Here is a 26,344-nt window from a genome sequence, read left to right as displayed (position 1 = left end):
AGAACATGGTTCACGGAAGCAAATAATCTGAGCTGATATGGGATCTCAGACTAAAGTGGCAAGCATAAGACCTTCAAAGTTCTGCAGCAGGTGCTCTATATGTATGTTATGGCTGTTATCTTGGCATTATTGTTGGACTCCTAACAGTGGGAGAATGTGTGTCTCTGACTCTGTGGCCTACTCTTAGCCCTCCCCTTTTTGCTAAAATATGGTTCCCTAGTCTAGTTTGACGTGACTTCTTTTACCTTGTCTTACTGTGTCTTGTTGTGTTTGGTTGCTTTCTCAGGGAGTTCTGCTCTTCCTTAAACATACATGGAAGGGAGTGCATTTGTAATTTATAGGATGTGAGGGGGGGTGGGAGGATTAGGAGGGGATCTTGTAGCCAGAAAGTATTTAATGAGAAAATAATCTATTTACAGAAATAAGGAAATACGAATGGATTGTTCTGACCTTACTCTTATATTCAGAATAATTCATTAATGTTGGATTTCTTCTGCTTATGTACAAATGTTAGAAATATATTGGTCATTAGGACAAAATAATCACATATATGAGTGCATGGATGGCCACTGCAGCAATTTCTATATTGCTTGTGAATACTGCATTCACAATAATGTTAAAACCTCTTGTTTATGTATTTCTAACTACTAAAACTTATATAGATCATTAAAATAATATGAAAATTATTTTTGCTTAGTTATAGAATGGTGGATCTTGGTGCACCCTACAGAAAAGGGTGACTAACAATTTTTTAAGACAGAACGATTGTGGACATCATGAAAATATGGCCAATTAAATCCACAAAGCAAGACTCATAGCAGCTCACAGAGACTTAAGCAACAATCACTGAGCCTTTATGGACTGAGGTAGGTCCTCGGCATACATGTTATGATTATGTAGCTATGGGTTCTTGTTGGACTGTTCACAGTAGGTGTGGGGCTTGTCAGACTACTTTACCTGCTATTAAGACCCTTTCCTGTTACTCTTCTATTTTTGTGTGTTTAACACGAACTTTATATTTTATGTCTATACCTATATTACAGATAAATTGTTTCACTTATTTTATATTAAATTTATTTATTTATTCACCTGACATCCTGATTGCAGCCCCTCCCTCCTTTTCTCTTGGCCCTTCCCTTCCAACCTCTCCACCTTTTCCCTTCTTTCCTTTTCAGGGTAGGGGAGACACTGCAACCCACCCAGGCAAATCAAATTGTATGAGGACTAAGTGATGCCTTTTCCACTGAGACAAGAGAAGGCAGCCAAGCAAGGGGAAAGGGATCCAAAATCAGGTAACAAAATCCATGTCAGAAACACTTGCTAGGGGACCCACATGAAGACCAAGCTGCTCATCAGTTACATATGTGTAGGAGGTCTGGGTGGATGTTGAGGATGTGAGAGGTGAGAGATCTGGGAGAGAGAAGGAAAAATGAGCAGGGACAGCATCTCTGGGACAAGCTTAAAAGATGCTACAGGGTAGGCTTCTGGGATTATATGGTAGTGACTCTAGCTGAGACTCCTAGTAGCAGGGGAAATGGGGACTGAATTCACTACCTCCTAGCCAAGCATGACTTCCAGTGGACGGAAGGAGATACCAATCAATCAACAAAACTTTCCGCTCAGAATTTACCCTGTAATAATATGTGCAAAGACAAAGTTGGAGCAGAGATTAAGGAAATTCCAGCCAATGACAGGACCAAATTGAGACCCATTCCATAGGAGAGTGTCAACCCCTGACAGTATTCATGATTCTCAGCTATGTTTGCCAACAGGGGTCTAGAATAACTATTGTGTGAGAGGCTCCACCAAGCAGTAGTTCAGAACATACTGAGACTCAAGGTAAACATGAGGCAGAGCTCAGGATGTCTTCTGGAAGAGTGGGGGTAAGGATAGAAGGCCCAGGTTGGGACAAGAACTCCACAAGATCAATAGAGTCAACTAACCTATGCCCATGGGGGCTTAGAGAGACTGGAGCACTGAGAAAAAAAAAAGCATGCATGGGCCTGACCTAAGATCCAGACACTTATGTAACTCATGGGTTTTTCCTCTTCTTATTGCAACTTGATATGCCATGTTTGGTTACTATCCCTGGGAGGCCTGATCCTATTTGAAGTGAAATACAGGAGGGGTAGATCTGAGGGAGAGGAGTGGAGGAATGGAAACTGCAGTGAGGATGTAATGTATGAGAGAAAAATAAAAGAATAAAATGTACATATTTTACAATTCTAATTCTTGATTCCTAAACACATTGGTTTTTCCTCTTATGATACTGACGCAGGGTCTCATGGTGATCAAAGATTCTGAGGAGTTTCTTGCCTGTCTTCTGCAGAGCTTTTTACTAAAGACAGATACCCCACACCTACCTGGTGGTATGGTAAATTGAGAAGCTTTCTGCCTTTCATTTTTCATTGTTATCTTCTCCCAGACAAATTAAATTAAAATTTGTATATTTAATGTTTGTTAGTTATGTTTGTGAATATGGACATTTTTGTATATTTCTGACAATTTTTGTAGCCATAACATGATATCCTTTCTAGCCATAATTAGTTTGTCTTCCTTGCCATAAATAACAGACTGAAGATTGACCTACTGTTCCTTTTATTCACTATTTTGACTGAGATTAATGTCCAGTAAATTTTCTGTGGGATGGCATCCACTTATATTTTCTCCTAATTATCTTTTAGGAAACTACTGAGCCTTTTAGGTATTACTTTTCAAATTCATCAGCTTTCAGTTCTGTACATGATCTGATCTGTTGATGTTTTTGTCTTAGAGTTCATTTCCTTAATATATAAATAAATAAAGTTTGATGGTTTATAGTATGGGGAAACATTTACCTCAGTTAAGCAGGCCTTAGTTTAAATTAGGTGGCTCTTAGTTATTGAAAATGTATAAGAGCACTATTGTACTTTTAGAGATATGTTGCCGTGCTTGTCATTGTCATGTAGACATATCATAACTGGCTTGGACAATGATGGCTTCTAAACAGGTTTCATCAGCCATTATTGTGCTATGAAATTGAAATCTAGTCCATAAGAACTAGAATTTTCTGTAGTTCTATTTCAATTTCTCATAAACCCATGTCTAAATGTAGTGGTTTCAATAATGGATATTTACATACCACTTCTTGGAGCAAACCACATGCAATAGGAATAGACTACACTCTTGTGGTAATCTCCCAGACTCCCTTTACACGAACTCAGTGAATTTACCAACATCTCAAAACTTAGGAGTTTTCTTCTCATTGGCTTGGGAGTTTTTCTTAGTTATTCATGGCTAATGTTGGTAAATTATTTTTTCCATTTGTGTATAATTCATATACACATGCATATATACACATGTTTTTCAATTACAATCACCCTATACCTATAGCAAAATTCATGTTGAAAGTAAACTAGCCACCATGTACATGGTAATATTGTGCCAGTGAGAGGGCCACAGGTTCATTTCCCAGTGGCTATTCATCACACCTTCATGTCTTCAAATTCAGAATATCCTGAGGGACATGTCTATTTCCAAGGTTGGTTGCCAGCATGACATACACACTTGGCTGTCCCTAGACACAGCTTCTGTGTGCTAAGCTCAGGGAACACTTGCTAGAAGACTTCATCACATAGATGCTTGTCTCTTCCTAATCAGCACTGATTCTACAGCCCCATCTGTCCAGTATTCATTGTCCCAGGAATGCTTTTATTTCAAAACAGGGTTTCTTGGTGTAGTCTTGGCTATCCTGGAACAACTCTATAGAATAGTCTGGCCTCAAACTCAGAGATATGACTGCCTTTGTCTACTTCAGGAAATTCTACAGGTGAGCACCAAGCACAACTAATACAATGAAAAGATTTTACTTTAGTATTTCTAAACTCTTGTAAACACAGCTGATTTTTCAGCACTAGCTGTCCAGACAACACAGACTCATTGTAACAACTGCCCTATAGAATTTTTGCTACCCTATAAAACCTCCCAATCCAGGAAGGCATCCTTTGCCTACAGTTCTCCCAAGATTCTCATCTTGTAAGCTCATAGAGCAGGTAGGTCACTGAGTTAAAAGCCTCAATGAATTTTCAAACAAAGACTTCAAAAGTTGTTTCACAATGTTCCCAAAATATCATGGTCATTTCTGACGCAGGAATACTCAACTCCTGGTACTTATTTCTTTCTTACTTACAGGTACTACAGCTGTGGTGAAACATCATGACCTGAAAAATCCTGTGGAAGAAAGAGATTATTTATCTGCTACTTCCTCATTTTATTGCATCATGAAATGAAGTCAGGGCAGGAAATCAAACAAGGCAGAAAACAGGAAGCTACAGTTGATGCATAGGTAATAAAGTAGTGAAGCTTAGTAGTTTGATTTTATGTTTTGTTTAGACTGATTTTTATGCACCCTAGGATGACAATTGTAGTGATGAGCCCAGCCACATTGCTCTGGGTCCTTCTCTATGAATAACTGCTAAAGTAAATGTCATAAAGCTTTCCTAAAGCCAGAGCTCATGAAGACATTTTTCTTTTATTTAAATATTTTATTATGTTTCTTTTTAAACATATGCATTTATATTGTATTATGTTATATTTTTAACACATACATTTATATTATATATATTGTACATATATATTACACATAGGTAAAACAAACTACATACAGCAGGAAGAAACACAGAACAATCAGGAATCATATAAATGTTGCATTCATAGTGATTTGGCTCTCTGTATCTAGCAAATTTGAAGTAAACAGCTTTCCTATCTTGTTGGGTCCAAATTTCTGAATGGAGATCAATATCTATCATATCTCATCTCTATTAACTTAAAACATCTATCTTTATCTAAAAACATCTTAACCCCTAACATACTAAGCTTAATTGAAAGACTAAACTATCTGGTCACAGAGGCTGGAGGTGTAAGGAAATGGTAGACAAGATAAGAAATCCTTTTACAGATTTGAATCTGAAAGGGAGAATGGTTATATTACCTTAAATTTCCATCCTTTAACATTGGTATTATATTCATTGTTAAATGTTTGTAATTATAAGAATTAAAATTGTAGCCAGACTTGGTGGTACAGGCCTTTAACCTCAGTGGTCAGGGAGGAAGAGGCTGGAAGTTCACTGTGAGTTTCAGGCTAGCCTGGTCTACAAAGCAAATCCAGGGTAGCAAGGCTAAACAGAGAAACCCTGTCTTAAAATGACAGTAACAGCAGCAGCAGTAACAGCAGCAGCAGTAACAGCAGCAGCAGCAGAGGCAGCAGGAACAACAACAATTAAAGGAGTAAGAAATCATGACTATATTTTTCCTTCCAATAACTTTATTAGCAGAGACATAAATTTCTTTTTTTAAAATTCACTTTACATACTGATCATAGCCCCGTCCATATCACCTTCCAGTCTGACCTTACCTCCTCTCCCTGTCCCCTATTCCTCAGAGAAGGGGAATCCCACATCACATTCACCCCCGCTCATTAAGTGGGATCAGAACTGAGCATTTTCTTTTCTGCTATGGTCTGGCAAGGCTGTATGACCAATGCGAAGTTATTTAAAAAATATGCCAATATAGTTTACCTCAGAGACAGCCCCTGCTCTCCTAACTATAGGCCCAAAATGTACCCTGAACTCCCCATTGGCAAGAGCTTTGCAGGGGCCTACGTCGAGTCCATGCATGGTTAATGAGTATCAGGAAGCACTTCTGTGTACTAGTTAGTTGGCTCTGTTGGTCTTTTTGTGAGCTCACGTTACCTCTAGGCCCTCTTCTCCTTCCTCTTACTTTTCCAAAAAACTCCTTAAACATTGCTCAATGTTTACCTGTGAGTCTCAGTATGTGTGTGAAGGACTGTTGGATGGAGCCTCCCAGAGGACAACTCAGCTAGACTCCTGTGTGCAAGCATAGCAGAGTGTCATTAATAATGTTAGGGTATGACACTCTCCCATAAAATGGGTCTCAGGTTGTTCCGGGCATTGGTTGCACATCAATTGCTGCTCTATCTGTTATACCTTTGTCCCTTGAACATTTTGTAGTCAAAATAAATTTTATCTCAATTTTTTGTGGGTATGTTGGTGTTTCTCTCCCTCTACTAGAAGACACATCAAGTTAGAGAGTTTCCTCTTCATTCTCTATGACCTTAGGTACTAGGAGTCTCTGATAGGGACTCCTCATATCCTCTTAGTAGCCTACCCTGAATTAGGTCTCCAGCTTGTTACAGAGATGCCCCTGGCCACAATTTCTCTGGCCTCTACAGGGCTTCTGTACTCTTGTTCCCACTCTCCCCAGGCCTGTTCTCCACCTTCATTTCTCTCTGAGTTCTCTCTTCTACCTTGCTTCCTCTCTTCAACCACTGACTTTTCTGTTTCCCCTTCTGATAGAGACTTAATCATCTTCCCTAGGATCTTACTTATCTTTTTTGAGCTTGTGCAATGTAATATGTTTATCCTGTACTATATGGTGAAAATCTACTTATAACTGAGTACATACCATGTGTGCCCCTCTGGGTCTGGGTTACCTCACTCAGGATGATACCATTTTCCTGATAATTTCATGTTTTCCATGGTTTTAATAGCTGAGTACTATTCCATTGTGTAAATGTACCACAGTACCACAGGTTTTTTTAATACATTTTTCAACTGAGGGATATCTAGGTTGTTTTCAGATTTTTGGCTGTTATGAATAAGGTTGATATGGCCACAGTTTAGCAAATGTCTTTGTGGTATGGTGGAGTTTCTATTGGTATAAACCCAGAAATAGTATAGCTGGATCTTGAGGTAGAGCTATTTTCAGTTTTCTGAGAAAGCACCAGATTCAGTTCCATAATAGTTGTACAAGTTTGCACTCCCAGCAATGATGGAGAAGTATTCCTCTTTCTCCACATTTTCTCCAGCATGCGATGTCACATGAGATTTTTCATCTTAGCCATTTTTACTGGTGTAATATGGAGCCTTTTTTATTTGAATTTCCCTATGACTGAGCACATTGAGATTTTCTTTAAATGCTTCTTGGCCATTCAAGAGCCCTTTGTTGATAACTCTGAGACACTCCACCTAGCAGCAGTTCAAAAAGGTTCTTTGACTCACAGACAAAATTTCCAAGAGTCTTGTGGAAAAGTAGGGGGTAGGAGATAAGGAGGTGACAGGGGCTCCACAAGAAGACCAACAGAGCCAACCAACCAGGGCCCAGAGTGTCTTGCTGAGACTGAAGCACCAACCATGGCCCATGCATGTATTGAATTTAAGTCCCCTACACATATGCAGCTGATGAGCTGCTCAAGCTTCATGTGGGTCCTCTAGTAAGAGGAGTGGGGGCTGTCCCTGACATGGACTCTCCTGCCAGATTTTGATCGCTTCCCCCTGGACTGACTGTCTTGTACAGCCACCAAGAAAGAAGACACAATCCTGTTGAGACCTGATGAGCTGGGGTGGATGCGAAGACAGGCCTCCCTTATTTGGGAAATAGAAAAGAGGGCATGGTTGGAGAGTGAGGGAGAGTGGGACTGGGAGGAGAGGATACATGGGGGCTATGACAAAGATGTAAAGTGAATAAATAATTTAATTAAAAAGAAGACATTGTGCAACACCATGTTATTAAAGAGAAAATGGAACCCAAATTACATACATAGCATAATGCAGTAAATTGTTACACCTATGGAAATACTGTTAAACCTTAGGCCATGTAAGTATGTTTCTAGGTATACCTTAGAAAAATATACGATTGAGTTTATGATTTATGTAGCATATAAAGCAGCAGTTTTCATCCTGTGAATCAAGACCCTATTGCAGGCTCAATGACCCTTTCAGAGACATTACAAGTCATGTATTCTCTATATCATATATTTACATTGCAATTCATAATAGTAGAAAATTACAGTTATCAAGGAGCAATGAAAATAATTTTAAGTTCAGGGTCACCAGTCACAGTCATAGGGGAGTGGAGTAAGGGGAAAATAGGAGGGATGGAGGAAAGGGAGGATACAAGGGATGGGAAAACAATTGAAATGTAATATGAATAAATTAACAAAATATATTTAAAGATAAAATATAATGATCTGTGAGTTCCATGACAGTACTCACCCCAGACCATTCTTTATTCCATCTTATGAAGTTATCTACATCAGGTTAGACATAAAAATTTGTTTTTATTTTTAATTTCCTCTGCCAAAAATAGATCAGTCTCTATTCTCTAGAACTTTTGGACATGTGGTAAATTGCTGAACTTTTGCTTCTTTGTTTTTTATAGATTATGAATTAATTACAAAATGTAAGAGTCAGAAGAAATATTCACTCCCGAGAAATGTTTGAACCATGGGTTTTTCTAGCCAAGTCAAGATCAAGAATTGCTTAAGGTTACAACTACTAAAGTATCACATAAACAAGAGACAATAATCTGAGCAGGACACCTTTTTTATAGTAGCTACTGATAAATCAGAAGGTACAGGCCCTAATGCACATTTAAATATAAGGTTCCAGAGGGATGAAGACAAAGATCTAGAAAATGTTCCATCAAATTTTCGAATAGCCATGCCTGTAGCCCGTGATGGTTGGGGCGACTAGGAGACCCTGTTGATTATTGTCACAATAAATAACCTATTTTTGACATTAGAGTCTTTATTTCATGGTACAAATATGTCTTTTCTATTGTAAATTAACTGCTCTAAATTTCTCTCATATATATGTATATATTGAAGTGTGTGTGTGTGTGTGTGTGTGTGTGTGTGTGTGTGTGTGTATTTAGGGCTGAACTCTTCAATTTACTCTGCCATTTTAGTTTACTTGGCTGATCCTAGAAAAATATTTATCCATCTCCTCGCCTTGATATTCTCCAAAATTAGCATAAAGAACTTACTTGTTTCCTTTCACCTACATTGATATTTCAAGTTGAAGTATTATTGTTTTCTTCTTCTTTAGGTATTCTTATTATTGTGATCTCATGGGTGCAGTTCGTATGTCGTCTATAGAAGACAGATGCTACAGTCTTTCTGCTGCAATAATCTCTGAGGCTTGAGTGTTGGGTGAATGTTTTCTTTTATGTGTCATGTGGTATAGGACATATCACATTAAGTTGATTTTTGACTCATGGGTTACTGGAATGGTTTCCATGTGTTGCCAAATGAAGCTATATTGCTGATGGTGTGTGCTACATTAGTATGTAGGTAAAAGGATAAATATTTAAAATGCAGTTAGTATTTATATGAGTTTGGATAACTGACAGTTGTACATTATTTTTAAGCATCCAAGACAACATTACATATTTGTAGCTTCCAGGTTTACATAGTTTCACTTAATTTCTTTCCTTGATAATGTTATAAGTCTACCTTACTGATGAGAGTGTCATGAATAACTCACATGTGGCTTTGAGGCACTAAGCCTTAAGTATCCTGGTATGAGCTAAGTTTAGGCAAATACTGATACTTGAGGAAGTTTGGTAAAATCATGAAATGTACCTAAAAGTCTTGTAATCCTGTTATCTGCAGTGTATCCAGTAATATAGCATTCTGGTAAGGAGTCAACCAAATATAAAACTTAATTCTCATTCAGCCTTCAATGGGCAGCCAGACTTCCCTGTCTGGTGGACTGGTGTAGGCTCTGCTTGCTTCTGGAAGAGAAGGGACAGACGTTGATAATCAAATGTCCAGTTCCTCTCAGGAGTGGCTAGAGTGTTTTAGGTCAAGGCCTGTGTTCTAGGCAACGCTCCTGGGGTCACTTGGGGAAGTGGAAATAATTTTCCACCAAGTGTTGCAATTTAGCAGTGGAGATTTGGGAACTCCACAAGTCTGTGCTGATACCAAAGAGTTACAGCTCTTTGTGTAGCTGTACTAAGCACAGTAGAACAAGGAGGTTGGTGCACAAAATTGGCCAGCATGCAGGTCTATTGAGACCCAGGCCTAGGCAGTGGATTCATAGGCAGTCAGCACCAAGACAGCAGGGGCAAGGACCACGCTCCAGTGGCTACTGTGTCAGTTCTGCCATCACTGCCAGACCACCAGGAATACAGCAATGGTGCTTCCCCCTAATAAATCGAGTCTCAGATGCTCATAGTGGAGGGATGGCTAGCTCAAGATTGAGCACACTAGTGACCCTTTATTTATGCATGAGTAGTTGGGAAAAGATGTGTAGGTGAATGTATATACTTCCCTGGGACTAGAAGTGCCAGGATATTTTAATAAACATGAGGTGGCACATTCCCTCATTTACGTGTAGTATCAAGGGGTCCTATCACAAGAATAGAAACAGAATACATAATCGTCCTATGGTTGGAGAAAAAACTTCTAGATATGGCCAAAGATAATTTTCTTAACTCTAGGTTCTCCTTAGCATAGGGTCGGGTATATATTAAAGCATATCTGTACATACATAAACATGCCATTACACACACACACACACACACACACACACACACACACACACACAGAGAGAGAGAGAGAGAGAGAGACAGAGAGAGAGAGAGAGAGAGAGAGACAGAGAGAGACAGAGAGAGACAGAGACAGAGAGAGAGACAGACAGAGAGACAGACAGAGAGAGAGAGACAGACAGAGACAGAGAGAGACAGAGAGAGACAGAGAGAGACAGAGAGAGACAGAGACAGAGAGAAACAGAGACAGAGACACAGAGAGACAAAGAGAGACAAGGACAGAGGGAAAGAGAGAAGAGAGATTTATTAATATTTTAGAATGGAAAGGGGAAGAAATTTAGATTACGGTATGGATGGTGGGTTTTTACAAACATACAATATATGTTTATGTTAAATTACAGTTTTCTAATGTCATTAGAATGCACACATGTATTCACTCCCCACATAAAATCTGCAGATGTATGCAGGAGCATGTGTATACAAACACACACACACACACACACACACACACACACACACATACGCACACACACACTACTAACACAATGATGAAAATATAGATACGTTTTAATATTTCTTTTCCAAAATAACTCTTAAATTTTTCTTTATACTATGGCACCTGAAACCATTCAATGCTCCCTGTGTATATGGATTAACCAGAATTAACCCACCACTTATATCTTTAATCCAAACAGTTTTTCAAGAGTACTCCAGTAGAGAAAAAAATTAATCACAATAGTTGTGGAAGTAAATAGAGGTACCTTACAAAAAGCTATGAAAAGAGGGGCTCAAACCATTCAAGCCTTTCTAGTAAACAGTCAGGATGTTGGTCCAAGCAACCAGATACATGCTCTGACTCAGTACTGCTGGTTGTTTTTGTTTTATTTTTCTAAACAGGATTTCTCTGTGTAGCCTTGGTTGTCCTGGACCTATTCCGCAATCCACCAGCCTCTGCATCCTGAGTGCTTGGGTTAAAGGCATGCTCCACCATGCCCAGTTTACCACTGGTTGTTCTTTTTTTCTACTTGTGATTTGGAGGAATCATATTTTTCCTGTCTCCATCCTTTCACTTTCCTTGCTTCTGCAGCAACATACAAGGAGGGGATTGATAGATGAAATAGCAGCTCTGCTGGAATCTCCTAGGTTACAGCAGGCTTTTGGTATCCATGGCTAGGTTTGAGATCACTCTCTGCATTGGCCCTAAATGTATTATCACCTATTTGCATGTACACATTCAGCCAACCAGAGGCAACCATAACTAATATAAGTTCATGTACCCAGGATATTTGCCAGTCTGGCCCTGGCTGGAGTCCAGCTCTCAGCTGGTTCCAGGCTGTAGCCAGGGCTTGACTAAAACTGCTACTCAGAAAAAGGAGACTGCTGCTGAGACCTGCAGCAGAGAGAGCCTATGGTAATCTTGCATAATCACTGTGGGTTGGGATGTTGGAATTCTCTACAGTTACACATAGTGTGATTTTATACATGTTGCATCTATTAGAAATTTGTTTCTGCATCTGAGGCTCATGTTTCTACTTTAAGATATATCATTCTTATTGAGTCTTTGCTTCTGGCTATATCTGTATAATGGTGTTTCACTTCAGCATTTAGAATGTCACAGAAATGGGAGACCTGCTTGCTCCTTGCACTCTCTTCATGGACCTAGTATATGAAGAATTGCTATTTCAGTACATTTCTTACCTAGCACACCGAAACATGAAATTTATAAATTTATAAATTTGTTGACACCCTGTCTTTGTGTGATTTTAATTTATACAAAATATTCTGGCTATGTTGCTCCATCCCTCATCTCTCCCCATATCTTCTTCCCTTATGTACTCTCTAAAATATGCCCTTTCTTTCTGTAGATCTTCTTAGAATATAATCCAGTATATTATAATAAAATTAATATCAATGATATATAGATAGGGAAAATAAGATATGGGTAAAATAATAATTAAACTAACAGAAGACAGTAACAAAATAAAATGAACAAGAAACACATGTAAGTGGACAGACACATATTTATAACCACAGATACCTCATAATTACACAGAAACAGACAGCATCAAATATAGCCCAGGGCTAAAAGAAAGGCCCAAGAAAGCCTTATGATAAAAGTAACCATAAAAGTGCCATTGAGTAATTTTTGTGGTTGTCATAAACTGCTGTGCCCTGTGATTAAGAAAGCTGTTTAAATGAAGTGATACCTCATTGGAGAACACTAACTTGTCATTTGGTTGGATTTATCAATTTGTGATAGCTTCTGCTCTAGAGATGAGATTGTGCTGACAATTTCTTTCCTGGCATCCAATGGTCATCTGAGAGCAGAGACAGTAATAATGGCATTTCCCTTTGTCTCCATCTTGTTGCTATCAGGAGTCTCATTGATCCTACTTTCCCAATCAGTTTGTCTTGAAAGGATTGTATTATTAGTGATGTGGCACGTGTATTTTCTACTTTTCTCTGATGGAACATTCTCTTATTTGAGATAAATTAAGGTAACAATGTTGTGCATATGTCCATAGAAAGAACTTTTCTACCAAATACAGTTTATTTTTAGCCTTGATATTATTACTTAATTACATAATTTTTCATGGCCTTTTTCACTAAATGATATTTTTTTCTAAAATATAACCTGTTTAGTCTTTAAAATCTTGCCTGCATATTTGGTGTCAGGGATGACAAATTTAGCTAAGTATCTAATGTCTGTTAATTAATATTCTGCTCTCATCATTATTTGAATTGTAGTTGTGGTATTTATTTTAATGCAGTGGCACATCTTTGTCTGAGTTGCATCTTGAAATTATAAACTATTCTTAAATAGTTTTATTATATATTATTTTGCAGCATGCATACACACACAAACAAGCAAATGCACAAGGGTTCTTATCTTATTTATTCAACCCTATTGTATGCCTTACATTAGTTTTATTCTTTTCAAATTTCACTTCTAGTTGAGAATTTTGGGAGGGCTAGTTTTCAGGTTCAAGAGTGACTCTCAAGAGAGACAAAGGAGAGACATTTCAACAAACATATGCAAAAATATAAATATATTACTGGTTACAGATCCCAGAGAAGGAATTCTTAAATTATCAAACATGATAGAATGATGCATTAATAGTAACAGCTGGGTGAGGTAAGAGTATTATGGGATAGACATTGTTGAAGATTATGAGCTATATAAGATCGGCGAGAGAGGCATCTCTACACATGGAGTGTCACATCTCTTTTTAATGTGCACACCATTATCTAAAAAGGCTTTTTTCCCATTTGTGTTATGGTGGAAGGTATCAGGTTTCTAGGCAATCTCATGAGGGCTAAGTAAGATTTGCTGTGGCCTTCTGCATGAGTGGTATGAACAGGAAGGCTTACTGGAGCATCTCAAATGTTGATTTGACTTTCCATTAAACAATTTACTTTAGGGTGTTGATCCAGAATATATACACCTGCATGAAGAGTTTTAGAAAGTTTTAGGAGTCAGAAAATGCATAATATAGTCAAAGGTACATTCATTGCTTTTGCTTTATTAAAAAAAGTGATGCTGATACTCAAACAGATCCCTACGTATTCTTCCTGAAATTACTCCTCCAGTTTAGGCACTGTCACTTCTTCCTAAGTCTGGTCTGGTCTAAAGAGCTGGAATGTCTTCAGAAGTAAAAATCTATTATTATTTAGTGACAGAATTCATTAATAATATATGCATGATAATCTATGGATCTTCTATCCTGATGATCCTTGGTTGTAAGAACACTTCCGTTTGGGTGGATACCTCCTTCCTTGATGGCTTTAGATCTCTTCTTGTTTAAGGCCTTTTTATAACTTCACAGATGGCATTCATGATAAAGAAATATAGGTAAAGAAAATCAAGACTTTCCTAGATTTAGGCAACTTTTATGACAATTTAATGATTTTTTTCTTTTTTCAGTGAAAAAGTCTATGGAGGATTGGATGGTTTGCACAGCCTGGGCTCTCTCAAGCAAGCAGCCGCATTTTGGGTGGAGAGGAAGCAGCTACTGCTATAGATGAGCCTCTCTGATGAACCAGGTCATCCACAAATGTGGTTTATTCTATTAATATAGTATATCAGTTGCAATTAGGGAAGATATGTTAGTGAGACCTACACTGCTCCTCCCAGCTCAACCTGCATTGCCCTTCCCAGCTACAGAATTTTCTCAGACCCTGGACAACAAATATAACAGCCTGTTCTCCCACAACTTGGACAACATTTCAGCCTTTTAAATGCCCTATCACCGCCCTACTCTGTTTGGATGTTGTCTCTTGGAGCTCTGCCTTTTCCTGAAGGGAAATGGAAGGGGACTAGATTTGTGATAGACAGGATGCTAGGGGAAACTGGGAGGAATAGAAGAAGGGAAACATGTGGTCAGAATATATCCTCTGAGAGAAGAATGTATTTATAAGAAAAATGAAGTGTGCATGGAGTGTTCTGATTTTATTCTTGTTTTTAGAATAGTTTTTATTAATACTAGGCTCATTGTGCTTCTGTACAAATTTTAGAATAATTTTCATCAATAAGACAAAAGAATAACATATATGATTATGTCGATTGCCAACACAAGAACTTTCTCTATTGCTTGTGAATACTGCATTCCTAAAAACCTTAAAACATCTTGTTTATGAATTTTGATTTTTATACTTAAACGCATGTTCATAAAAATATGAAAATCATTTTTGTTTACTTGTACAGTAAACTTGGAGGGGAAGAAAGATTGTATAGGACAGATTTTGAGGACATCATGACCTCATTGCCAAATAAATTAACTAAGAAGACCCATAGGGTCTCACAGAAATCAGAACCTGTATGCACTGAGCTATGTGCCCTGCATACATGTTAGGTCTTACAGCTTGGTGTTCTTATAAGACTGCTCACTGAAGGAGTGGGGCTTTTCCTGAAAATTTATCTGCTCTTAAGACCATTTCTCTAAAAAAAAAATGTTGCCTTATCCAGCCTTGATATGAGGGTCCTCTTCTTTTTTTGTGTTTGATATGAACTTTATTTTATTCTCCTTTTTCCTGATCACAGCCACCTTTCTCCTCTCCTCCTGGTCCCACACTCCCACCTTATACGATTTCTGTTCTCTCCTTTTCCTCAAATAACGGACACCCCATACTAACCTATCCTGGTACATCAAGTTGCATCAGGACTAAATTTATTGTCTCCTGATTAGGCCAGAGAAGGCAGCCAAGTTAGGGTAAGTACTCCAAAAGCAGGCGACAGAGTCATTGTTAGAGGCAGCACCCACTCCATTTGTCAGGGGAATACATGAATACCAAGCTGCTCATCAGTTACCTATGTGTCCATGACTTAGGTAGGGATTGTTGGGGTGGGTGGTGAGAGGCCTGGGAAGGAGAGAAAGGAAACCAATTTGGAGAAGTATCTCTGGGACAAACTGGAGACCTTTTACAGGGATGGTTCCTGGGAGCATATGAGGCTAACTCTAGCTGAGACTCTTAGCCGCAGGGGACTTGGAGACTGACGTGGCAACCTCCAACCAAGCTGAACTTCAAGTGGAGCGAGGGGGACATAAACCTACCTGCATGGATAAAAATGGACCAGAGATTGATGGAATGTCCACCCAATGACTGACTCAATCTTAGACCCACCCCATAGGAGAAAGCCAATCCCAGAGACTATTTATGATAATCTCCTATGCTTGCAGACAATGCTCTGAGAGGTTCCACACATCAGCCGGTCAAAACAGATAGTGAGACCCACAGCAAAACATTAGTGAAGATCAGGGAGTCTTGTGGAACAGTGGGAGTAGGATAGAAAGACAAGAAAGAGAAAATAGCTTCACAAGAAGACCAATAGGGTAAACTGACCTAGGCCCATGGGGGCTTCCAAGACTGAAGCACCAACCAGAGAGCCTGTATGGTCTTGATCTAGGACCCAGACATATATATAATTGACGTGATGTTTCTCTTCTGATTGTAACTTGATATGCCATGTTGCTTTGGGAGGACTGCTCCTGTTTGAAAGGATTCAGATCAGGAGTAGATCCCAAGGAGAGCAGTCATGGCTGGGAATTGGGAGAAGGGAATTGGGAAGGAAACTGTAGTGAGCATGTAATGTAAGAAAAAAGGAATAAAGTGTATATATTTTTCAATTTGTCTATTTCTTTTTAGGATACTGATGCACGGTCTCACCATGCTGCTAATGTTGATTTCAGATTCTGAGGAAGTCCCCTTGCCAGTTTCCTGAAGAGCTGTTACTAAAAGTAGATGTTCCATACCTAGCTGGTGGTATTGTAAATAGAGGGGCTTTCTGTTTTTCATTTTCCATTATTAGATTCTTTCATTTAAATTCAGTTGAAATATATATTTTCAAATAATTACATGCATCCTAGCAAAATTTCTAAATTCGGACATTTTTGTGCATTTCTGACTATTTCTGTAGATATAACATTGCGTTCTTTCCAATTATAAGTAGTTTATCTTGCTTGTCATAAATAAAACACAAAATATTCACCTACTTTTCCTTTTGTTCACTAATTTGACTGAGATTAATGTCCAGTAAATTTTCTGTGGTGAAGCATCAATTTCTACCCCTCCATTATAACTCCCTTGAAAGTACTAATTCTTTTTGTATTCTAGATATTTCCTTATATTTAAATTCATGAGCTGTGAATTCTAGACATGACTTGAAATGTTGAGCTTTTTTTTTAAAACATAGAGCTCATTTTCTTAATCTATATATGTATTTTTTCAGACATTTATAAAATGAGTTTTAGTCATTTTATTCTTAATTTTGAGATCTCATTCTACCCTTTTCTTGCTAAGAACTTAGAAACTAAGTCTCCATATTATTTTTTCATTTTTAAATGAGATCTTGTTATGACTAGAATATTTACATAATTTTAGCATGTAAGTCTCTCAAATTCTTTTCCTGAACTCTCGACTTGACTGTCTAATTCATATATGATTTACTAATATTATACACACACACACACACACACACACACATATATATATATATTCTCATACACAAACAAGCATATGCACTTGTACATTAATACAACCTACAGAATTAATTTAATTTTTCTTGTTCTTAGTTTTTAGTATGGAGCATCATTTACCTCTTGTTAAGCAGGCCTTGTGTTAAGTTAGGTAGCTATTAGTTATTGAAAATATAGGAACATTATGGCACCTTTAGAGATATATTGGCATGCTGGAGATTGTCATTTAAATGTATAAGTTGTTTGGAGACTTTATAATTTGACTTTTTAACAGCTTTCATAAGCCCTTATTGACCTATGAAAGTGAAAGCTAGTCTGCAAGGATGAGGCTGTTATGTTTTTCCAGTTCAGTTTCCTATAATCCCAAATTCAAACTGCAATGATTTCAGCAATAGGTATTTTCCTGTCACTTAGTATGAACGATCAAGGGCTATAGAAATAGACTACACACATGTGGCAGTCTCCTGGACTCACTTTACAAAAATTTAGTAAATTTACTAATAACTCAATACTGAGTTGTTTCTCTTGACTGGCTCTGAAATTTTTAGAGATATTCATGGGTCCTCTTATGAAAATTATCTTCCAAATTGTGTGTAATTTCAACACACACACACACACACACACATGCAACACTATGTGTGAGTCTACATGAGGAAATCATATATACAATTTGGGATAAATATAAATTATTCCCTTGTAATTTTTTACTATCCACAGTGTTTTTATTTATTTTTATAAAATTTATTTTTCTATCATTATAGAACTGTTTAGCAGAAACGTATATTCAGACTATTACTTACATACTTCTGATATTCACCTTTACAAGTTAGAAAATTATGTTTTTATTTTCATAAGATTTTTGGGGAAATAAATATATCTAATGTTGTTCAGTGCTACAAATCATGAACAAGTGATTTTCACTTACTCTTTTGATCTGGAAACACCAAAGTTCATTCATGTTTTTAGTCCTAAAGGAGAGGTAGTGGTAGAGCCAGAGAAAGACTCTAAACTTTCTAAAGATAAGGATGTATTTATTACCTTCTGATGTGAAACAAGATGCTCTGTTGATCATCTCATAAGACTGCAAAAAAAAAATAGATTGAACAAAGCATCATTAGTAAACCTAATTTTCCCTTTGCCAACAGATATGAAGTATTTCTAGAATTCTGGTTAGGAGTAGAACCTATATTTACATACTTAATCAATGTTGGGATTGTAAATAGTTTAAAATTTTGGAAGTCTTGACATAACCTATTGTAGTAGCTTCCTATAATATGTGCATATATGATAACAATTTTAATTTATTCACCATATATAAAGGACACAATTCCTTGGCGAGGCATGCCACCAATTAAATTTCTAGTACTAGGAAAGGGTTAAATCTTTCTTGGTCCATGGTCAAAGAGTTCCCATACACGCCAATCTAAAACACATATTAATATTGCTAAAGCTATTATTTACAGCGCAATCATGATGGAAAGGCTCTCTTCCTAAATAAATGTCAACAAACAGAACAATGGAATTTGTGCCCCAAAATATACTTCATCAGTATTAACTAGGTTCGTGTGGCTAGAAGTTACTTTTCATGGAACTAAAGGAAAGAGTATTCATCAATATCAAACAGCTAAACTTTGCCTTAGGACTGACTGTGATTTTAATTATTTCAATCCTTTAACTCATGAGTCATTATTTAAAGTGATCGATATTTATCCATCTTGTAGTGTACTTGCTTATGCTGGTAGGTCATTATCCTCCTGACTGCCAAGCCACTGAAATAGTGGCTCTCTCACAGGAGGCCTATAATATCATAGGAATGTCATATGATCCTCATTGTATTCTATTCATTTTCTCCCTGTTTTCTTTATTGAGTCGATCTATGACAAGGAAAGAACAAGTGTAATCAAGTGAAAAAAATAAAAGGAAAAGAGACACTCAAAGAGTACACAATACTGTAAGTTTTTTTTTTCTCCCTGCAAATCTTAGTGCAAGAATATAATCACTATTAGCTAATATTGCATATTTAGGATGACAGAGCATACCTAAAGATGTTCATTCACATGCTGTGATATCAAAGTCTTGTCACTGTCCACAGCCATCTTAGACAGGCTTCTTTCAGTGTGGGTTTAGTAGAGGCTTAAATGTTTTCAAGTGGTCATACTATAAGAATTATATAATGGTATCTATGCATAGACATTGTGGATAGAGAGACTCAATTCTGAAAGTCATGGTTGTATTTGATTTTCTTTAAGGAGATGTGCAGCAGAGAGTCATTGCAAAGAAGTGAGAATTCGATGGACCCCGTTGAAGAAGATTGAGGAAGCAGAGAAATGATGCCATTGTGAACATTATGTAATCATTTTGCAATCAAGGGTAAGTTGATATACTAACATATGTGGAAATCTTATAAAATAGGATCATTAGTGATAGGATGATTTATAAACATACCACTTTAGTATTAATCAAAGTATCAAAGCAGAAGGTACTAGTTGAATTATATCATTGGTCTTTCATTGGACAATTTAATCAATACAGGGTATAGTATATATCTATTTCTTAGTGCCCTTACTCATGACATGCTAACTCGTAGACAGAAATTATACATTTATTCACAAAATAAGAGGATTCACAGTTATGTCAATGACAAATTTTTGGTAGTACTACCTTTCTCCTAAATATAACTGAGCCTGTGGTTAATATACAACTACAATGAGTTTGTAGGATATATATATATATATATATATATATATATATATATATATATATATATATATATTTCACTTACTCCTAATATTTCAACAGACCTTCAATGTTTAGTCATTCATAAGATCTGGGTAAAATCATAAAGGACAAAAGAAAGAAACAAAGAATGAATGAAAGAGACAAAGGAATAGGGAAATAGGCAGAGAAAGAGAAGTAGCGAAGGAAAGATGAAAAGGAAAAAAGGAAAAAGTCTATTAAGATGTAACTAATGTTATTTCTTCTCACATCTCTGATGAGATTGAAGAACAGATAGTTTAGTTTTACAATTCAGCTTAGTTGTTTAAGGATGAAGATGTTTTTATGTCTAGCTAAATGTTTTAAGCTGATAATAATGAGATATGATAGATATTGATTTTTAATCAGAATTTTAGACTCACCAAGATAGGAAAGACATTTTTTTCAAGGTTGTCAAATACAAGTATCCAAAACACCATAAATGTAAAACTTATATAATTCCTGATTCTTTTGTGGTTTTTCTTGCTGTAGGTAGTTTATTATATATATATAATATAAATGTATTTGAAAAATAAGTAATAAAAACAAAACAAAAAAGAGAACACAATAAATTCTTTTAAATATTTCTGTAGCTTCTAATCTTATATGATATATGATGAAAATTCCCTTTGTAATTAATTAACTTACTTATTCAATTACACCTTGGCCACACCCACATCCCTTTTTACCTCCCAATCCCACTCTCTATCCTTCCTCTACATCCCTTTCCCTTATTTCTCAGAAAACGGAGCTTCCCCTTCCTTTTAACCCCAACTCATGAAGTTGTATCATGACTCAGCATGTCCTCTTCCTTTGTGGCCTGGGTGGGCACTCCTACCAGCAGGAAGTGATCAATCAGCAGGCAAGGAAATCCCGTCAAAGACAGGCCCCATTCCCATTAGTAGAAAACTCTAATCAAGCCTTAGGTGACCATTAACTACATTTTCGTAGGTGACCTAGTTCCAGTCTATGCAAGGTCCTTGGTTGCTGCTTCTATCTCAGCTGTATCCTCTGAATCCTGGTTAGTTGACTTTGTGGGTCTTCTGTGAGGCAACCCTTCATATATACCCAAAAGACACTCCACCAGATGAGAAGGACACTTGCCTTAACTATGTTCATAATAGCTTTATTTATAATAGCCAGAATCCAGAAACAACCTAGATTTCCCTCATGCAAAGAATGGATAAAGAAATTATGGGACAATACACAATGGAATGCAACTCAGCTATTATACACAAAACAAACAAAAAATCAAGAAACTTGTGGGCAAATGTATGGAATTAGGAAAGATGATCCTGAATGAAGTAACTCAGGCCCAGAAATACACACCTTATATATACCCACTTCTATGTGGCTTTTAGCCCTACAGTACATAGTAAGCATTCTTCAATGCACAAGCCCAAAGAAGATAATTAACAAAATGGATCCAAGGCAGGATGTTTAAATCTCACTCAGAAGGGGTCCTGCAATAGAACATCATGACCCTGGGTGGATCTGGACCCAGAGTCTCTGCTCAAATTACTGAACCAACCAGTAACAATGCATGCAGTAAACATAGAACCCCTACTCAGATCTAGCCAATGGCCAGTACATTCTCCACAGTTATGTGGAGAGTGAGGACTGACTCAGACATGAACTCTGGTGCCGCATATTTGACCACTTCTCTGTGGTGGGGAGGCCTTGTGGCACTCAGAGAAAAGATAATCAGGGTACCAAGATGAGACTTGATAGATACCCTGTGACCATGTAGTAGGGGAGGAGGTCCCACTTGATCATAGACCTAGGGAGGGGGAATAGAGTGAGTGGGAGGAAGGGAGGAATGGGTGGATAAAGTGAAGGGAAGGCAATTGAGATGTAATCTGAATAAATTAATAAAAATAAGTTACATTATATTCATAAATATAAACCAATCATTTTCAGATTAAAAAAAAGAAGGGGTAACAGAATAGACAGGGGTAGTGGTTGCAGAGAGATACGAAGATGGAAATCAGACATGAGGAGAGCAGAGGCTTGAGGACAAGGCCAATAGAAACTGTGAACTGGGGCATCTCTGTGACAAGCTAGATACCTAAATTAAGGTAGGCTCCTGGGAAGATATGAGAGGGACTCTATCAGATCTCCTATTATCAGGCATCATAGATTAAAGAAGACAAGACACTTCATAATTAGACAAGTCATCTAGTAGAAGGTGGGGAACACCAACCCATGCAAATACTTCAGCTCCAAACTCACCCTGTCTACAAGATGTGCCTGGATAAAGAAAGGGCAGAGAATGATGGAGTGTCAAAACAATGCCTCGCTCAACCCAAGACCCACCCCATGGGTGATAACCTACCCCTGACACTATTAATTGTATTCTGCTAGTCTTACAAACAGGAACCTAGAGAATTGTCCTCTGAGATTCTCCACCAAGCAGGGCCTCCAAACAGATGCCAGGGCTCATAGACCTACATTGGTTGATATCTAGGGAGTCTTGTGGAAAAATGAGGGAAGGCACAGGGGACCTGGAGATGATGGGAGCTCCACAATAAGAATATTTGTTTTAATGTTCACTTTATCTGAGATGAATTATTCACACCAAAAGGAAGTGGAAAGTGAAGGACATTCTGATAGCAAAGACATTGGCAAGTTTTATTAACAAACTTTGAGCTGCTATTTAACAGTAAACAGTTGTGTGTGGAAAAGAGTCTGATAGAACTGCCTTGTCTTAGGGCACTGATCTTTGCTTTTTTTCCCCTTTACTGAATCATCATGCACTGTGTTTTGTTCTTAGTGTTACTGTCTTGATGTTACACATGATCTTTTAACAGAAACCACTCAACTTAATTCATTGATCTTGACTTGGTTTAAATTGTTTTTAGATATTGTTCTGTTATTTGTCCCATTCATTCAAATCATCCAAGGGGCTGTCCACCCACATATACAGAAAGAGGGTAGTTATATACCTGCTTTTGGAGCCAATAAACTTGTCCTAAGTTATATACTTTATTATGTTGTGCACCCATTTTCACACATAAGTCATATTTATATTTTTGTGTATAATCTTAAATATGTATCAGAATATTTTGGCTCATGCATGCATGTGTTCATTTTCTGGAATATGTCCAGTTTTTTCTTTTCTCTTTTGTTGTCCATTAAAAGCAATCTGGGATTATCCTAACAAGGTGTTCCTTTCAGTCACAGTCAGGTCACTGTCAGCTATTACAGCCGTGACACTGTCAATATATGACTCTAGAACATCCTTAGAGGTTCAGAATTTGTTTCATATATAAAAATACTATCAATAATTCCATATATGCTGTTGGAATATTAGAGATAAGATATTCTCCTAACATATTTTCTTTAATTTCTGTGTTAAGAATATTATTATGTTGTTCTCCTTCCATTTTTTTCCCTTCAAACACTCCAATATACTTCTCTTTAGTTTGTTTGAAATTTGTGTACTCTTTGCTTATTTGTTGTTATAACACACAGATATCCATATTTAGATACATGTATATCCCCAAAAATAACCACTTAGGATTCATAATCTCTGAGCAAATTTGTGCTTGTTTGGCTCTTACCTGTCTGAGTCTTCTATTGTAGGTTTAGGTGGGGTAATGTTTTATAGATGTATCCATTGAAACTAGGCTCCACAACTTTGCCTTTTGATTCAGTGTGGTTTACTGTATTTATCCCCTTCTACTTCAAAGAGAGGTCTCCTTCACGACGGTTGAAACTACACACTTCTATAGGCAATACAAAAACTTTATACAGATGTTAAGGATTAGGCTGCTTTAGTAATGTCATCATTCTTAGCATAGTCTATTCTAAGAATGATGCAGTAGTGAGCTAAATTTTCAGTACAAGACATGGATCTGTTCAAGATGAGTAGGTCTGAAGATGAATTAGAGAGTTCTTGAATAGTGGCAAATTATGTGTGCCATTACTGCACCCTTAGGATTTTTTGGTGTTAGTTTGGTGTATGTTGTGGTTCATAGATGTAATGCTGAGCAAGTCTTTTGATTGCTTCCTTCCTTTGAAATGTCATGTGGCATTTTCTGCTGTTATGAAAACCAGTCCTCATGCAAAAGGTTTTAAGGCCAGTTTCACATCATAAACCATTAAGCCCTGTGTTTGAAGTATGGAAATTGGGATAGATACTTGGACTTCCTTTTGGGACTCCAGGTGGGAGAGGTAAGCGAGAATGGGGAAATAGAAGGTTCCAGAGGGTCCTAGAAACCTACAAGAAGACCATTAGGCCACCAGATCTGGAAGCAGAGGTGGCCTGCTCAAACTACTGTACCAACCAAGGACAATGCATACAGTAAACATAGTACCCCTATCCAGATCTAGCCAATGGACAGCACACTCTCCACAGTTGTGCATAGAGTAGGGACTGAGTCTGACATGAATTCTGGTGCTTTCTATTAGACCACTTCCTCTTGGTTGGGAGACCTGGTGGCACTCAGAGGAAGAGTAAGCAGGCTATCAGGATGAGATCTGATAGGCTGTGATCACATGGTGGGGGAGGATGTCCCCTTCTGTTACAGACCTAGGGGAGGAGATTAAGATGAAAGAGGGAGAGAAAGTTTGAAGATACAAATTAGGAGATAACAATTGAGATGTAATCTGAATAAATTAAGTAAATAAAAATATGTTACTCTAATCAATACAGAATTACTTTCCACATCTGGGAGCCAATGATAGGCAAAAACAGCCAGTTTGCTTTGGGAATCTCTCGAACAGATCTTAATAGCAACTCAAAAGATGGAATCTTTTACCTATTTTGTGAGTTTTGCCTGGTGGAGTATGTGTGTGTGTGTGTGTGTGTGTGTGTGTGTGTGTGTGTGTGTGTGTATGTGTGTGTGTTTGTGTGTGTGTGTGTATTTCATAATTTTTAGTTCAGTGATATTATGATTTCCTGTGACTATTCAGGTATCATTATGGTTATTTTCACATCTTCAATTCTATGTATATATCTATCTACACAACATAAAGCCCTTGTTTTATGATTTTCCCAATCAATTTACTTTTATTAATTTTTTAAGTTTTTTTGTTTGTTTCATGACAATGTTTCTTGGCATAGCCTTGGTCTGCCTAGATACGCTTTGTAGGTCTGGTTGACATCAAACTCACGGAAACCCACACTTCTTTGGCTCTCTCGGTGCTGCAATTATAGCCATGCAGCACCGTGATGGGCTTTATTGTGTTTCTATAGGGGAAATACCTTGATTTTGAAATAGAAAGCTAATTTCTGAGCTCATTAGAATTTTCATTGCTATATTTGGAAAACACAAAATAATGATTAAGGTATGGGGACAGAGAAGTTGGAATAAAGAAAAGGACAACCAAGAAAAAAAAGAAAGCATGAGAATGAAAAGATAGGAATGGCAATGTCAATAGATTTTTGGGATGGGTCTTGAAATGGATTAGTCAGCAATAAAACAATGAGATGAATTATAGTCGGGAAAGTCAGCGAAATAAACCTTAGCATAAATATATGCCATTCTAATATGTTTAATTGTGTTATATTTTATAAGTTGGAAGTCCTATTACATTACTTCAAACTATATTAATTTTTTTGAGCTAGCCATAACACTATGCAATGTAGAAAGGCATTCTTGTTGAACAGTAAAACCTGTTCATGCAAAATACCTAATTTAAAATGAAAGAAAGTTGGAGATTATTGGAAAGTTGTGTGAATTTAGGTGAGGAATTTGACAAGACCTGTTTGATATGTGAGAAGGGATATATACACAGCCATTGGCACTGCTTTTGTTCTACTACATATGTACAGTTAACCACGGAGTCACACAGACATTTTCACATTTCCCCAGATTTCAGTCCTGTATTATAACAAAACTAAAATTAACATTAGAGAAGTATCTCAGAGGAGGACACCAGACATAGTGTGGAGCAAAGTTTGATATTTATATGCAGTGAGTAGCAGTCAGGGATTTGAAATATAGTTTTACTTAAGTTTAATATTGCAGTACTGAGGAGATGGCTCAGTCACCAATGTATTTGTCTTACAGTTATGATCCTCCAAAGTTTATTCCTAGTACAAATGTTAAATGTAGAGATAAAGGTTTGTGAAAAACCACTCTGACATCAGAGTTAGAGGGACCTTTACGTCTTGCTTGTTATCTAGCATAGACTACATCATGAAATCTTTCCCACTGTTAAATGTTATATAACTAGATACAGAGAGCAGGTGTCTTCAATGAAACAGTATTTTGTGGACAGAACAGCACATTTCAACAAATAATCCACCAAAATATGGAGCGACATGCACAGTTCTTGTA

The 26,344-nt window shown here is 37.3% G+C and overlaps 1 protein-coding gene across 1 annotated transcript in view; it reads left to right on the top strand.

Moving 5' to 3' along the window:
• Positions 1–26,344, top strand: part of LOC311592786 (uncharacterized protein) — a 386,211-nt gene that overhangs the window by 96,570 nt on the left and 263,297 nt on the right. The window contains exons 27-34 of the mRNA XM_084773587.1: positions 698–866; positions 1,176–1,292; positions 2,279–2,374; positions 3,705–3,808; positions 3,891–4,324; positions 14,255–14,373; positions 16,474–16,595; positions 19,553–19,673. The gene's annotated coding sequence lies outside the window, so the exon portion shown is untranslated. The remainder of the gene's footprint in view (positions 1–697; positions 867–1,175; positions 1,293–2,278; positions 2,375–3,704; positions 3,809–3,890; positions 4,325–14,254; positions 14,374–16,473; positions 16,596–19,552; positions 19,674–26,344) is intronic.

The sequence above is a fragment of the Acomys minous genome, assembly GCF_964271855.1.
Source record: "Acomys minous genome assembly, chromosome: 2".
NCBI classification, from domain to species: domain Eukaryota; kingdom Metazoa; phylum Chordata; class Mammalia; order Rodentia; family Muridae; genus Acomys; species Acomys minous.
Note: the sequence above shows the minus strand (reverse complement) of the source record. Positions and strands in the feature narration are given on the sequence as shown.